The following is an 11,641-nucleotide window of genomic DNA, read 5'->3' as shown; positions in this document are numbered from 1 at the left end:
CTGTTTGCCCTCATGTAAATGTGTTTACATACATTCATTCAGCTTTGGATTACTTAATATATTATCATGCTGTTTACAGCTACATGAATGTACTATTGCTGTGTGATTTATTAGTATTACTGAAGGTCCGCGGCTCCGAACCGTAGTAAAGGGACCTCTGGCTAATACGGCGGGTTCGTGTCGGGCTTGTAGCTGAAAAATAGCTTTACTTTGTTGTCTGGGTCGACTTTGCTAGTGAGAGACAGAGAGAGGCGTTGAAAGGCTGCTCCAACGGAACTTGTTGTTTTTGGAGGAAAACAGGAACACGGTGTACAGTCGAGTCTTAATAGCTTACTTACAGCTGGGCTCGTCAGGCACTCTTCTTGGCTGCAGTGGTTATTATTATATTTACATGCTTCCAGCTCCCGTTTCTGATCGGTGACAACTCGTAATTTTCCTTTCTCTCCCTCCTCGCGCTCACAGACACATAACAGGTATAGCAGTCCATTCTCCCTGCAGCACGGACTACACTGCTCATCAGGCTGCATGCTTTAGGGCAATGCCTGTAGCATTCTGCCTGTTAGCTTAGCACAACAACAAAAAGGCGCTCTCTCACCAGGAAACACACAGTCGCAGAGAGAGCGTCATGTATGTATGTACATGTACTCCGTTACTCCCCAACACTGAGTATACACATGTAGTCAGTTATAGCCAAACACATTTGTGTGAACATTTGTCCGAGATTAACTCTTTGGGGTCTTTACCTTACAACATGACATACTTTGAATCAAAATTTGTTGACTGTTTAAGTGGTGCCACATGAATAAAACTGAACAGATCTAAAGGTGTTCCTGAAATTTGGGTTTATTAGAACAGGACGGATGGATAACCACAGGACTTTTCCCCATATGAAAACTAAAACACAAAATAGATTAAGACAGATTACTGTTCCAAACTTAAAGATAAAAGTGCATTTACTGGAATTGTTTTGACAGCTCTTGCTTTTCAAAGACAGTGAGGAGCAAAGTACAAGTAGAAGTGCTTTTCCTGATGAAGAGTTAAACTGTAAACAGCAGCGTAGTGAATAAGGATCTGTGTCCACGAATCTTCAGCAGTGACAACACTTAAACATCATAGTTCAAAATCCTTAATGCACACCTTTTTCTCCACTGAGTTCAAATGCTCTTAGCTGTTTAAGTAGAGGAAAAAGTCATATTTCATGACAATTAAATGTTAGACAAGGCTCTGAAAACGAGGTCACGGTTACTTCCCAAGCAAAAACCTCTGCTTGTACGCACAGAACCTAAATTGCATCAAATAAGACAATAATAAAACAAATGACTGCAAAGTGACACCAGAAGCTGGAGAAGAGCAAGCATAAAGTGACATGTTATGTGTGCACAATTTCTCTTGGTACCACGCTTCATATACCAGTGTGACAAAGCCCTGAATGCAGCCTGCAGGTTAGTTCATCAAGTTCCAGCTGAGCTTTTTTTTTTTTTTTTTTTTTTTTCTTTTTTGCCTGTCCCGTTTGGCTCTTTTGCATCAGAATTGTTGTCTAAAGGCAAAGAAAGATGCCCAACGGATTTACTTTACCAAACTGACCATCCCAGCCTTGCCGTAATGGTCCATTTGATTCACCTTTTATTGTTTATTTTATTTTCACTTACTGAATACGGGACAGACTTGACTGGGGGAAAGAAGGGGAGAAAGAAAGAGGGAAAGAGAAACAGCTGAGAAGAGGGACGGGGGAGAAGGGCAAAAGACAAAAACCAACAGAACGGGCAGAGAAAAAAAAAATGCATATATCAATCACCTGGATCACCTGCTGAGAAAGAAAAAAGAAAACAAGCAGAAGAGAACAAGAGTAATAGAATAAACAACATCACAATGATATATGGGAATATGACAGTAAATACTAAATGTTAAACATTATTGTGCAGCACATAAGATCAACAGAACACAGTGTGCTTTGAGGTAGGAGCCAAAAAGGGTGTAGTTTGTGGGTGTGATCACCCGTGTGTACACCTGTGAGCATGGACGCGCTTGTTTTTTGTTTTTTTAAAAGGTTCCTTCATGTAATAATCTGCTAGAGAGTGTGGGGGGGCCACAGCCCCGTCCTCCAGGGCATGAAGCAGGTATGGAGGAGATCAAAACTCCAGACATCCAGAGGCCCCCAGAACACAAGAGACCAAGGAAGACCAACAGAGGGGCGCCACTGTCCCGGAAAGAGCTGAGGAGAGTCCCAGATGAGGGCTCACTCAGCAGCCGCGGAGCAGAAGCCAGGGGGAGTTGCAGTGACGCGCCCGTGAGCTCCGCCGGCAGCCAGCTGCGCCTGAGTGACCGAGCCCCAGGCCGAGAGGCCGGGGGCACCCCACCTCCGAAGTGGCCCGAGCGAGCCCCAGGCTCCAGGCCCCAATAAGCGGCCGCCAAGGAGTGAGCCGGTGTGTACCTGGACGCCCATCCCCGGACACAAAGAACCACCAACGCACCGATGTCTGAGGGGGTCCGCCACTGGCAGGGAAAGTGGTGGTAGGGGGAGATAGGCCTCCAAACCTTGGAGGGCCTGAGATGTCCCCAGAGAGGTGGCGCCTGACACCCAACCTGACATATAGACACAGACATACAGGCACACACAGACACAAACATCCATTCCCACCCTCATGCTCTCATATGCACTCACTCCACACTCAACCAACGTGGAGACAGACATAAAGAGACGTTGTACACACGATCACACTCCCCAAGCGTACTCTACAAACCGGGTCTAGGTGCCCCCGCCCCTGGAGGGGGGAACTGCACCCAGACCCAGGTGGTGTTTCCCTTTTCCCTGCGGTGGGGGGAGGCAGACCGCCCCGACTCCGCAGCAGCAGGGAGGCCCCACACTCCAGACCGCAGTCGGACGGCCAACTCCTCCTCCTAGCCCCCCCGCTCCAGCAGGTCGCAGAGAATGGGGGTGAGAGAAGACTCCAAACCTCCCTCCACCCGCTCATTGTAGTGTTGATGCATGTGTGTTCTAAGGTGCATTTAAAACCCAGGAGGGCATGGAGCTACCTGCCAGAGAGCAGCAGGTAAGCGCATGGTCCCTCCTGCTAGCCCTCAATGTCTACGTGTATTTAAAATTGAGAGGTGGGCAACGATGCCAGGGGTCGGGTGTACACCCTGATGGTACTTTGGACTCCGTGTATCGTGCCCACCCCCAAGATCCTATATGTATGTGTAATGAGAGTGTGAGTAATGTGAATGTCTAAGTTGTGGGATAAAATTGAGGCAGAGGCAGCCAGAAGGGGACAGAGGGGGGGGTAGCCTCCTCTGCACCCTGGTGACATACCCCCACTCCAAGGCCCTGCATGTGTGGGTGGTTGTGGTGGAGCGGGAAGAGGGAGGCAGCTGGAGATGGGGAGGGAAGGAAGGGAGGGGCAAGTGACCCCTCCCTGGGGCCAGCTCCCCCGCTGACCCCAGTAGGCACCCCCATACTCCGCGACCCGCCAGGGAAAGGGGGCCCAGGCCCATCCAGACCGGGCCCAGTGCAGCAGCGCCGCCCGGCCCCACAGAGCCCGGGACAGTCCACCCAACCCCACCACAGAGAAAACTGCACCCACCCCACCATCCACTCATCTTCCAGACTACATAAGACAATAAACACCCAGGCTGAGATCTTCCTCCACCTCTCCTGTATCTCCCCCTCCTGCAGAGGCAGCTCCTGAGGAGAGGAAAGCTCCTGCAAGATGTGACAATCTCCCCCACCAGTTGAAGAGCCCCCCAGGTGGCTCGACGCACCGGCGGCACCCTGCTCCAGGGCTGGGCCCCCATGCACCCACCCGCCCACAACCCCGGCAACACACCAACCAGGACCCAAGCCCCGGAGGCCCGGTCCGGGTCCCAGCCCAGAGACGGAGCGCCCCCAGAACCTCACGCCCATCCCGGACCCACCCAGGGGCAGCCAGGCTACCAGGTCAGTAACCCACGTCCGTCAGCACAGACCCTCCCCTAGCCCCGCTGCACGCAGCCGCGAGGAAACAGTCACCGGAGAGCCAACAGAGCCCCTAACCGGACATGACCGCTACCCCGGGTTGAGCCCCCCAAGGAAGATGCCTCCGGGGAACCCCCCGACGCCCTAAGCCTGTCCCTACCCCCACACCAATCACAACAGTGAAGGCGGGACCTAACTATGACCCCCCACCCCCACTAGGTGATGGAGCTGATCAAAGGAGCCCAGAGCAATTGATCTGATGTGGTGGCAGAGGCTGTATCAAGACTAATGTAATCTAATAGATAATTTCTATATTGGTTAGAATTAAGATTATTTTTATTTTTCCAGTTCATGAGGACTGTTTTCTTGGCTATGCATAGGGCAGTGAAGATCATATGGGCTATATTCTTTTCTGTAGTGACATTATCTAAGCTGCCCAACAAACACACTAAGGGGGAAGTTGGAATGTTACATTTCAGACACTTCGATAAGTCTTCACATATCTCGCGCCAAAACTTCTGAACTGGTGGACAGAACCAAAGAGCGTGGATATAATTGTCTGGTGTATTGCCTTGACAGTGTGAGCAGTTGTTGGTAGACGTAAAGCCCATCTTGAACATCCGATGACCTGTATAGTGCACTCTATGTAATATTTTGTATTGAATTAATTGAAGACTGGGATTTCTAATTAGATGAAAGGTTTTTAAGCAAATCTGAGACCAGAAGTTTTGGTCTAAGTTAACTGATAAATCCGCTTCCCATTTTGCAATAGGAAGTGATATTGATTCATCTGTTTTAGAAAGCATTCTGTATATTTTGGATAGTAATTTGGGGGGTTTAAGAGTAAGAAATTGAACCACACTTGGTGGTGTTTGTAGTTCAACTTGACCCGGTTTAAATTTCTTTTTTACTATGGATTTAATTTGTTGATATTCTAAAAATCTTTTCTTGTTGATCCCATATTGTGTAACTAGTCCGTCAAATGAAATAAATTCTGTTCCTTCTAGTATATGTTCTAAATATTTGATTCCTTTACCACTCCAATCTGAAAAGTTTATCATATTATTGTTTTGTAATATGTCAGGGTTGTTCCAGATAGGTGTACGTTTGCATGGGATTAATGAAGACGCCGTCAATTTTAGAAACTCCCACCATGCTGTCAGAGAAGAGCTGATGTTGATGCTTTTAAAGCATTCATGTCGTTGGATGTTTGAGCTGATAAATGGTAGGTCTGAGATCTCTAGATTATTGCAAAGTGCTTGTTCTACATCTAGCCAAGGTTCATCTAAGAGGGTGTGTTTTAGCCATCCTGAGATAAACTGAAGCCTGTTGGCTAAGAAGTAGTGCTGAAAGTTAGGCAGTTCTAGTCCTCCTTTATCCTTGGTCTTTTGTAGTGTTTTTAAGCTTATACGTGGGGGTTTATTTTTCCAAAGGAATTTGGACATACATGAATCTAGAGATCTGAACCAATCTTGTGGCGGTTTAGTTGGGATCATTGAGAATAAATAATTTATTTTTGGTAAGACCATCATTTTTATAGCGGCAACCCTTCCCATGAGTGATATGGGTAGACATTTCCATCTAGCCAGATCATCTTCTACCTTCTTTAAAAGTGGGATATGGTTTAATTTAGTTAGATCTGCAAGCTTGGGAGAAACATTAATACCTAAATATTTTATATTTCCTGATTGCAGTGGTGTAGAAGAGGAATTATGGAAGGAGCAATTAATCGGTAGGACTGTAGATTTTGACCAGTTAATTGAGTAATCTGATATTCTTGCAAAAGAGTTTATCAATTCAATCACCCCAGAGATATTGGTTTGTGAATTTTGGAGAAAGAGTAACACATCATCCGCATAAAGGCTGATTTTATGTTCCACGTTCTTGCATTTTATGCCCTTAATTACTGAATTCTGTCTAATTGCTGCTGCTAGTGGTTCAATAAAAATTGCAAATAGTGAAGGGGAGAGTGGGCATCCCTGCCTGGTGCCCCTCAAGAGACAGAAGCTGGAGGATGTCTGGTCATTTGTTCTAACACAAGCTGTTGGGGAATTATATAATATTTTTAACCAGTTTATGAAAGAGGATCCAAAACCAAATTTGTGTAAAGTTGCAAATAGAAATTTCCAGTTAACTCTGTCGAATGCTTTTTCTGCGTCTAAAGAGAATATTGTAGTTTCAAGGTTTTTACTGTATGAGTAGTCTATCAAATTAAGTAATCTACGTGTATTTGTTGATGAGTGCCTACCTTTTATGAAACCAGTTTGGTCAGGATGAATTAAGAGGGGGGTTATTTTCTCCAGTCTCTTTGAGAGAGCTTTGCAGATTATTTTAAGGTCTACATTTATAAGGGATATTGGACGATAGCTTGAGGGATATACAGGGTCTTTGCCTGGTTTTAGCAGGAGATTAATGTTTGCAGAATTCATATTTGATGGAAGTCTGCCCTTTTCTTTAATTTCCAACAATGTTCTGTAGAAAACTGGTGCTAGAATCGACCAGAATTCTTTGTAGAATTCTGCAGGAAAGCCGTCTGGACCTGGAGCCTTATTATTGTGCATACTTATCAGGGCTTCCTGGAGTTCACCTGGTGTCAGTGGTGAATCCAGTGCCATTGCTTGAGTGTCCAATAATTTTGGAAGAGTTATGTTGTCCAAAAACTGATCAATTTCTTTTTTAGATGGGTTTATTTGTGGTGAATACAACGTTTTATAGAAATCCCTGAAAATGTTGTTTATTTGTATCGGGTCATATATTGTGTTCCCAGATGAATCTTGAACAGCACATATAGTTGTTTTTTCTTTATTTATTTTTAGCTGGTTTGCTAGAAATTGACCGGATTTATTACCATGTTCATAATTTTGTAGGCGTAGTCTTTGTACTAAGAATTTTGTTTTTTTATCAATTATCTCATTTAATTCTAGTTTTGTTTTGCGTATTTTGTTCAATGTTTCCTGATCTTGGTGGGACGCGTAGGCTTCTTCTAGTGATTTGATGTTTTTTTCTAATTCCTGAATATTTTTGTTTTCTTTTTTCTTTTTATGTGATGAGAAAGAAATTATTTTACCTCTCATCACAGCTTTCCCTGCTTCCCATAGAACAGAAGCTGATGTTTCGGGAGTGTCATTATAGTTCAAATATGAAGTCCACTCTTTTTAAAAATATTTAATAAAGTCTTCATCTTTAAGTAGTGATATATTAAATCTCCAGTTTTTTCTTGACGTAGTATTATTCTTGTGCATTAGTGTTAAAGATACAGGAGCATGATCGCTGACAGCTATAGGGTGAATCTCAGTGTCTGAAATGTCGTTCAGCAGTGAGCTGCTGACCAAAAAATAATCCAGACGAGAGTAGGAGTGATGAACATGTGAGAAAAAAGTATATTCCTTACTGGTGGGGTGAAGGGAGCGCCATGCAAGTCGCTCATATACTGTTTGATTATATTTGTGGACTGCCAATTACGCCGAGTTCCTGCTGTATTGAGCCTATCCATGTCTTCATTTAGTCCAAGGTTGAGGTCGCCTCCAAGAACAAGTGTGCCATCTAAGTGTTCAGAGAGTGCACTGAAAAAACCGTGAAAGAATGAGGGATCATCAACATTTGGACCATATACACTTGCAATACACAGCTTTTTATCAAGTATAGATAGTTTAATGATTAAGAATCTGCCCTTAATGATTAAGAATCTGCCCAGCTGAGCTTTAAATAAAGTACACTCAGCTTTTCCTTGGATTTTCAGAGTTGCTCAGTTCATACAGGAACTGCAGCAGTCGGGGTTAACGTGTCACTGTGTTGCTCCTCCATCTCAGTCATTGAGACTAGTCGCAATTTATTCTGAGGAAAAAAAGAGGAACAAAAAGATATTTTTAAAAAGTTTGTATATTTATTCTTTTTTTTTACCTTAAAATGTCTATCGTTTCATATTATACCCTATCGTTTGTTGCAAAATAAACTGTTTACAGCAATATTTTTTCATGGTTGTGATGGTCACTGTAGTGGCTATATTACTTTCTTAAAGTTCTCTCCTTCTCTTATACTTAAAATAACCAGACTATGGACGGACAAGCGACTGTTTCTATGCATACTATCGTTACCAACAATGACAGTAAAACCATCGTGTGGCTCCGCCGTCCGCTTGTTTATTTTCTACATAAACCTTTCACAATAAAGCTCAAGATCCTGTTGAGACTTTTCAATAATAAAAAATAAAAACATCAAGTAACTATAAATGGCGCTTACAGTCACCACGCGGATGCAGGCACAGAGAATACCAGCATGACCAGCGAGGATGAGGCAGAACCAGCTAGCTCCAAACTGAAGGACCAGTCAAAACAAATCGAGGGCCTTATTGCTAAACGAGGGGCTACCTCTGTAGCATGGACATGGTTTGGTTATGAAAAGTTTGACACGCCCCAGAAAACTGTACTATGCAAATTATGCCACAAACTGGTCCCCACCACCACTCAAACATGACAAACCTCTTTAACCACCTACACAAGAATCACATGAAAGAGTTTCAAGAGAGTTTACGAATGAAAAGCAAAAAAAGAGTCATCAGGTGCTCAAAATAAACCTTAGACTCAAACGTTAGAACAGGCTTTTCCTCGCAGCACGCCGTGTAATAAATACTCACAAAGAATGGCGGCCGTTTAAACTCATGTCTAAAAGTGTATAGTTTCATGCATCGGTCAAAACACTCGACTCCAGGTACACGACGCCCAGCTGGAAACACTTCACACAAGTTGAGTTGCCCGAGATTCATAGAATTTACAGAAATGGCACTATTTTGTGATATATATCGTTATCAGGAGAGATACGTCTTATATTGGGATGACATATCACACAGCCCTACAAAGAATAATAATTCACGTGGAATTGCATACACATAGCAGCATTCTGTTGCAACATATGCAGTTTATAATCAAAGTGACATAAATACCTTGAAAAACTAAATCAACCACAACATTGAACTCACCTTGTGTTTGTAGAGAAGGTGATCAGGGTTTTTCTTCATTTCCTGAGACCAGCTGCTCTGGATCATCACCACCTTGTATCTTCATCTTTTTTTCACTGGGGGAAGTCTTTCCTTTTCATTGCTCTGCACTGGAAAACCAAAGTGTGTGATCACAGGTGAAATAAGTGATATTTTTACACTGCAGGATTTAGAGTGCTTCAAGTAGTGAAGCAAGTAGCTCTTGATGCATTTCTCAAAAAATCTCTAAGGATCTGAATTTTTAAGAAAGATACAAATATCTCTGCTTATATTTGGCTAAAAGCTTGATATAGACATAACAGTTTATAATATGTCAGCATCCCCCAAAAGACATAAAGCTCCTGCACACCAGCATTGCGCTTACAATATACTTCAGTCAAGATATAGTTATTATTGATTTATTATTGAATTTTTTTAGTAATAATTATTAGTATATGTTGGAGTAAAAACACAGTTACAGGGGAAATGTGTCTGTCTGCAAATATTAACTAAACATTTTTATGTGCTACAAAATAGACATAATTGTAAATGTGCTGAGGTGAAACTATACTTTCAATAATTTTACCACTACAGTCTGTTAACCACCAAATTAATCTATGCTGGTCAGCTAGCTAAAACTCTTTACTTTAGCAGCCCAAAACAGAGGCTAACATTAGCATTTGTTAGCGTCAGCCAGGAAGGTCTGAGACAAACTAGGGTAAGTGTAACTTTGCCTGAAACCCTTTAAAGTGTACAGTAGAGCCAATTGTAAAACACAGGTGATATAGTACTTATTAGAATCCTAAAATAATTTCTTCCTCTCTGTACATTAGTAGAACCATGAAGTTCTCACTTTTCTGTGTTTGACTTAATAAAGCTTAAGTCATGTTAAACTTAAACAACGATTATTTTAAAAATGAGTCAGCAAAATGTTCCTGACTTGTCTGGAGACAGCAGAAACCAGTTAACAAATAAATTAACAATTCTTTCTAAATAAAAACAAGGAGTCTTTTGAAAAACATTATTTTAATAAAAGAACATATGAGTTTAAATATTTACCACAGAAATGTGAAGGCAGTTTCTCCAACTCCAGAGTCCAAAATCCAGATGAAGTCTAAAAGAAGTGTAATGGCTGCTCTTACTCTGACTTTTCCCTCCTTTTGGGGTTCTTTTTCCCAAAATGCATTGCAGTAGTTGAGAAATTCAGAAAAATACCTGTAAATGACTAATACGGAAAATTCCTTTACATTTATACTGTAGATTGTACTGTACTTTTGGATTTTTTTTACAGTGCAAGTGATGCCACTAATTAGCCAATCAGTGGCATGTTGATATCACATTTTCAGTTCACTTGGAAAACCAGTCAAGTAGGTACTAAAGAAGTAACTGGTACCAGGTACTGTCACCTAATGGAAAATCCTAAAAACCATGTCGAGCCGTGCCGAGCCAACCTGAGTAGGTACTAATGGAAAAAGGCTATAAACTACTCACCCTGTCTCTAAGGGAGAGATCAGCAACACTTCAAAAAAAGCTAATTTTTCATTCTTTTAGTCACTACCCAAATTCTATAACCATAGATGAGACTAGAAACATGGATCAATTGGTAAATTGGCACTGCAGGGTCCCAATCCATCTGCCAATTTCCCGCTGCCCCTCACCTCATTTGTGAACGAGATCCCTCCGCTTGGGGCATTCTGCCCTTTTCCAGCTGAGAACCATGGCCTCAGACTTAGGGGTGCTAATTCTCAGTCCTGATGCTTCACACTTGGCTGTGAATCCTCTGGTGTGAACTGGAGGCCTTCACATGACAAAGCCACATCATCCACAAAAAGCAGCGATTAGATTCTGAGACCACCACAATGGAAGCTTTTTGGACCACTCATCATCAGGCTGTGATCAGTTGAAAGTTTGGCTCCTCTCTTCAGTTTGACACCATTTCTCCCGTTCCCGTTTCCCCAGCTCTCTCTTGCTGCCCACATGACTGTTGAAGTGCCTCGCCCCATAGGGGTTTTTGAATCCCTCTTCATCTTGCCACTGAACCACAGCCTTGGGAAAGCCCATCTGTGGATTTTGCTCCTGGCAACATAGCCCCTAGGATCCTGGGACACACAAACTCCTCCATCACAATACGTTTGCAATCCACGGAGGGGAAGTATAAAATTATTTTAAAAATAAAGAGCTTTAACCTCCTAAGATCTGAACTCTTCCACAGCATGCATTTTTAATTTCTCTTTGATATTTGGGCAGATTGGGACCTGATGAATGTAAAAACAAAGAATTATCAGAATTTTCTTTTATTCATATGAGGATATTCGTTTAAAATTTCGATAGAACAGTAGCAGTATAATGTCTTCGTATGCGGATACCAGGCTCTTGTAGAGCAAAATTGAGTATTTTGGTCTAAACAACCCAAAATGTGATGTCCACATATGTGAACGCCAGGTCCTAGGAGGTTAAGTCAAATCATGTTATTGTCTGTGAAGGTTCTCAGTCATCTTATTATCTTATTATTATAATATGATTAAATAAATGTAATTTATGATTAATAAAGTATGCTGATTCTGATTCTGAAAAATGACATGGCTACACTTTGCTGACCAGTTAAAGCATTTAGGAAAGTTTGAAGTTAGAGTTGGTCAGTTTCTTAAAAAAACTGTAATAATTTAGCACATGATTGTCTCATAAAGGCACAGTATGCATTCATTTTCAGGGTTTTA

The sequence above is a fragment of the Aulonocara sp. 'chitande type north' Nkhata Bay genome, linkage group LG7 (genome assembly GCF_057382095.1).
Source record: "Aulonocara sp. 'chitande type north' Nkhata Bay isolate Kocher_YH1m ecotype deep benthic linkage group LG7, A_spYH_male_GT1.1, whole genome shotgun sequence".
NCBI classification, from domain to species: Eukaryota; Metazoa; Chordata; class Actinopteri; order Cichliformes; family Cichlidae; genus Aulonocara; species Aulonocara sp. 'chitande type north' Nkhata Bay.
The sequence above is the reverse complement of the archived record's forward strand: the minus strand, read 5'-3'. Positions refer to the sequence as shown.